Here is a 6,000-nt window from a genome sequence, read left to right as displayed (position 1 = left end):
GGAGAAGTCAACAGACAGTTTCACAAGCATACTTATCAAAAGTCATTTGACGCTTTCCAGTGGCTTCTTGAATATCAGAGAGAGTGAAGATGAGTTGATCTGATAACAGGACCATGCTTGTATTTTAAAGGATGTGACTTATATTGGTGGTCTTTCGAAAGATTCCCCCTTAATTTTGCTCTGCATTTGGCTTTATCACAGTGCTCTGAATCGTTGCATACTGTGGGAAACAATAATAATAATAAATATTCTATCTACTCTCAAACTTTAAATAGATAAGAAGCCCAGCTTGTTGGTGTGCAGCCAAGCATGGAATGCAGCCCACCTGGCGAGCTTCTTCTGGAAAGTAGAACTAGTGCTGTTTGATGAACACCAGTTTAATGTTGCCCAGTGCCAATGCTGGTAAAGTGAATGATTAGAGATCTTGGGGCTGAAACAATCTCAACCTAATGAATATTTAAAGAACAGGTAGGAAATGTTAGCTTATATAAATGAGATGAAGCCAGAAGCCAAGATTTAACAGAGCGGTTGTTCATGCATGCATATTCCACTGCTTTAACCCACTGAATTCTTATCAAGTTAACCCAGTTTATGGGTCTTGATCTTGACTTAAATGCTAGTTCAGCCTTACTCACAGTAAGTCATATTTCATTAGCTTTAGTTCCCTAATACATTTAAAATTATTTTACATAAACTTAAAAACATTGCTGGCTGAATCTTATTGCAGATGGAGAAATAAATACAGTGGTGAACAATAAAAGCAAGGATGCACCAGTGTGGCAAGAGAACAGCCTAAAAGAACTCCCCAATGAACTACACCAGTGTAGCAGAGAAGGGGCAATTTTTAATGTCCTCCTCTTCCTCAGGAAACTCTCTGTGCCACCAAAAATATGTCCCCATGGGCTACATAAGCCTCAGAGACATATTTTCATGCGGTAGATAAGGCTTCCTGGGGGAAGGAGGGCATCAAAAATGGCTGCTTCCCTACTGCACAGGTACAGTTAGTTGGAAAGTTCTGTTAGGCTGATCTTTCACTGCACAGGAGCATGCTTGCTCTGTATGTCAGTCAGTACTTTTAAGTGTGTATTTATGAGAGTTCCCATGTTTGTTTTTAGCGCCTGAAAATGGTGTTGGGATGTTACTGTTATGGAATCAATGTGGCCCTGGAAAATCCCTTACCTCGACCCTATATGGACTTTGTCCAGTCAGTGTCCCCTATTCCAACCACTACCACTTGTAACACAGACTGAGCATAATGAGGGCATTAGAGTAGGCACAAAAGGGATATCAGGGATAGATGCATGTGGAAATGTGTTCTGACTGTAACATGGGAACTAGGCACCTGTGCTATGGGCCAGTAAGATGTATCCAGTTCAGATTTTGCTCTGTCCTGAACTTGCTAGGAAGCTTCTCACCAACTGGTTTCCCACCTGCAAAGTGGAAATGCAGATGATGACCTTCCTAGCAGAGCCTTAAAGAATTACTGAAATTTCTGTATATGAAGTGCCATTCGTCAAATTCTGTGTGAAACTGATCCATAGGTACATATTTTCAAGTGCCGTAGACTTGGTAACAGGCAACAAACAGGAGTATGGAACACCATAACATTCTTGCACAAACAGAACAGACTAAGAAACAACTCTCTTTCTTCTCGACTTGCACACAGACTGCCTTCTGAGCTGGCCCATAATTCTGTATAAAATGTAACTTTTGTCAATCTTTTTAAAGAATTCTAAAATGAATTGGTTTTCCATTCCCCTCCTCCTGACTTTATGTCTGTGCCATAAAATATATAGTATATGAATTGGAGCCAAGTTAATAACCCGGTTGGAACCTTACTCTTTGCCTCTCTGTGACTTTAAATGACAGATGCAACTTTGTACTAATACAGTGTATCTATACACATGCACACACACAATCTACAGAATGAAAAAAAAAGTAGAGTTATGATATAGAAAATTCCACATTAAAAAAAAAAAAACTTTTTCCACTATCAAGACTTCTTTGTTGCATTCCAAGGCCAATCACATACAACTTGCGGGTGTGGAGGGGGGACCTACCAACTGCAGCTGGTCTCAACTTCCAGATGAATAGCTCAGCCAGCTGCAAAATCATGACTTCATCTGGTTTCCAGGGTCTTGCATAAGTCTGTAGTTCTTGTTTGGAGACTGTTTTTAATCCATTAAGCCATACTATATCAGCACTATATGAAACCTTGTTGCCAGGTTTATTACTTAAAGCATTTGCTTTTCAGAATGGCTTTAATAAAAGAGAAAATTATCTTTGACGTGTGTAGGATACTTATACAGCTTGGATTTGAAAAGAACTTTAAGTAGGAAAGAGAGTTAAGAATGCCAAGTAGCCATCTAAGTATTACTAGTGGGTGAGTAATGTACTTTAGAATCTGCATTGTCTTCAGCTGCAAATTGTAGTAATAGATACTGCTAATTTAATGGAAAACAAACAAGGAGAGGTGAGAAATCATAAATGCTCCTTCTCCATGAATTGTGCATTTGGAAAAGGAAGCCGAGAACAATTTGGACTGTGCAATGATCACAGAGTGACTCAGGGATGGTTTATATATACAGTACATCCAGCTTTTTATGGACCAGACAACATTTTGCTATGGTGGTTGCACATCTGAACATTCCTTCATACACGGGGGAGCGGAAAACTCCCTGTCTATTAAAAAGATGCAGGTCAGTTAAGCTGAACCATTCTCATTGACACACTAGTGTTTTATCTGTAGGAAGTTTTACAGCAGAAGGTACTGGTGTGGTGGTCCTCATTGTCCATGGTCCTGGTACCTATGCAGTCAGGCAATATAGACCCAACCTCATTATCTGTGGTTTTAAAAATAGGCAAAATTCGCCTTTCCGCAGTTCCTGGCTGGCTGGAAATTACTTTGGGTGGCTTTTTCAGATACCATTGTGCAGCATTGAGCCATATTGTGGCTCTTAAAAACATTCCAAGAATTTTTGAATTTTTTTAAAAGGATTTGTGGGTTGGGGGGGTGCTTTCTTGAGAGCTGGAGGCCTGGAGAGCAATGTACTCTGCTTTCTTCCCTTTATTTCTGCTTTTGGGGACCTTTTTTAGGCTCAAGGAACCTAACCCAGTTCCCATTGACTCAAATTTTCATTATTTGTGGTTTCAGTAGTCTTGCCTATAGGTGAGAACAGAACCCCCATGAATAACGAGGGCCACCTGTACATTCAGATAAGCAATATCCAACTTGAAGTAGTACTTCAATCTCCCACTTGAAGTAATCTTGAAAAAGCTTAGCTCTAGATTCTACTGAATATATAAATAATAAGCCCTGAGCTTTTGCCCCCATCAAATGCTAATGACTTTGAAAACCGGAAATGTGAATATGATTTTTACCACCCTCCTAAAGTCTGGCAACTTCATTCTCAATCATACTGAAAATGTGTGAATGATTTCTTTACTCATAATTTCTCACTGCTGTGGCTCAGCCCTTCCATTATTTGGCTGGCTGGACCACTAGACACAAAGTTTACCAGATGATATCAAGAACACCAGAGTATCAGCGAAATGACTGCAATTATGGGTAAGAGAGTTTAGGAAACAAAGCCCCAGCAGCTCACAGTTGAATTAGTTTAGGTGGCAGAAATGCCACTATAACTTAACAGTTAGGGTAAAATTACATTGCAATAATGAGCCTCGGTAACATAAAAATATCTGACAACATAAGATTCCTTCGAAGCTCAGTGTCTTATTCATATAGGTGTTGTTCCCTACTCAGATCCAGAGTGAGAGATTACAAGGAGAAAGGAAGGTTGATGTTCAATTTAATAAAAGTTTCCTTGATTATTTCTTGAGTTATTCTTTAAAGGAGAGAGCTGAGCCGGGAACTGGTGGGTGGAAAGACAAAGGCCAATTTACAGGGGCAGGCAGATCCATGTGTGGGCTTCTGCTTCTGCTTGGCCCTGAAAGCTGTAATGTGTGAATCTATTCTTTCTGAGTGAAAATGTTGATGGGAGTGCGGAGAATGCTCCCAGATGATCTCTGGAAACCGGGATGACGTGTCCCAGCCTCCAGAAATCCCACAGTGCACCATGCACTGAGCACAGTGCATTGGGGAATTCACCCCTCAGATGGGTGCTCTTGGTGCCCATCTCTGTGACACACTATCCTGGCAGACAGGTTAAGGGAGCACTCACTCCCTTTAATCTTGGCTAAGAGCCAGACTTAAAAGTAAGGTTTGGCTGGGCAGGAACACCGGGATCTGTGCTGGGCTAGGCTGCTTGTGAGAACAGTTGTAGCCAAAGAATGCTAGGCATGACTAAAGGTCGTAGCCAAAGAATGCTAGGCATGACTAAGGGTCCGTCCAGATGCCAATAACCTCCATGATGTGAGAGGCTTGCACACACTCCCAGCACACTTTGGACTTCCTTCCCAGCATGAATCCACACTCTTTTCAAGTACAGAACAGGGTCCTAACATGATTTTTGCAGCGCCATTAGCCAGCTAGCTCTTGTTTTACAAGAACTATTCTTTTTTTTTTTAAATGTAGTAATCGGTTCTTTTCAGAAAACGCAAGTGGTACTGCAGAAATTGCCAAGGGCCCTGCTCACAAGAAAGTCTTGGAAGATGAGAGTGTGTGGAGCACGAGTAAATGTGTTCTTAGAACTTCTGCATAAGCTTCTCATGTCATGCAGCCTATTGCCATCTGGAAGGACCCTATATCATACTAAAATTAATGAGATTTAAGCTAGTCATGACTAATTTTTGTGAGCCCCTTGGGGCAGGACTAAAAAATGCTGTAAGCTGCTCTGAACCTATGGGACAGAGCAGGATATATATAAATACATGAATAAACAATTAATTAATTAATTAAACTCATTAACTGCATTTATATTATATAATTATTAACTTTTAAAATACAGGGTCTTGTGATTAATGGGGTTTTTTGTTGTTGTTAGATTAATGTTGAACAAAATAAGCCAAAAATACAAATATTGTCTAACTCTCCAGTGTTTGAAATCAAAATACGCGTGTATAGATTCTTCATACGTATATAGAATTGCATTCATTCTTTTTAAAATTCCAACTTCTAGACTATTCAGTATTAAAAATATTTAGACCATATGCTACATGAGGAATATAGGTCCCTAATTACTTTTTGAAACATGCTTATTTATATATCAGCTGCCCAATGGATATATGATGTCTGTAGTGCAATCAGATCTTTTTTTAATGGACTTGTTAGCAAGATAAGTACTTTGCAGTGCTCTACATTTTGGCAGCGGGTTTCATATAATCATTAAGGGAACAGAGAAACAATTTAATCAAGTGGATTTCAGAGATAGAGGTAGAAAATGCTGGAACTGTGAAACGCAGTGAAGGTGGGATGGGGTTTCATTAGTGTGAATGTGCAGTTAAGACATACTATGCAATTATTCTTAATGGGGCTGTTCAATCTGATCTAATCTTACCTATCATGTAAAACCATAAATCTGTTATCTCTTAAGCCTATGCCAGTTTATTCTGCCTTATTTACTTTGATTCCAATCCACAGATTAAAAAAAGGAAGTCTGAAATCACATCTGGGAGTTTCAGTACATGTATGCTAAGTGTTCCAGCTATCAGGGATCTTGTTTTTAACCTGGTAGAAGAAACTGTGCTTGCAGATGCTGCTCTTATCCCCAAAGATCCAAGCGGAACAAAATGCAAATGATGTCTAATACAAATTAATGCAATGTTATGTGTCCGGGTGGTAAAATATTAAAGAAACCAACTTGAAGGGCAAAGCAACCCAGCAAATGGACTATGAACTGCATATAAAGTTAATGATGGAGCTTGTCTCAAATGCGTTCTGCAGTACAAAATAACAACATTGGTACATTAACTTTGTGGGAGTGTGATGAAGTTTCCATAGCATCACATGGCTTCTAACTGCAAATGTTGTCCAAAACAAATTCACCCATATAGGCATAGCTGATAAGGTGAGTATAGCCCCTTGGTGAAAGAATATAAAGG

Source organism: Hemicordylus capensis, chromosome 4 (genome assembly GCF_027244095.1).
Source record: "Hemicordylus capensis ecotype Gifberg chromosome 4, rHemCap1.1.pri, whole genome shotgun sequence".
NCBI classification, from domain to species: domain Eukaryota; kingdom Metazoa; phylum Chordata; class Lepidosauria; order Squamata; family Cordylidae; genus Hemicordylus; species Hemicordylus capensis.
The sequence above is the reverse complement of the archived record's forward strand: the minus strand, read 5'-3'. Positions refer to the sequence as shown.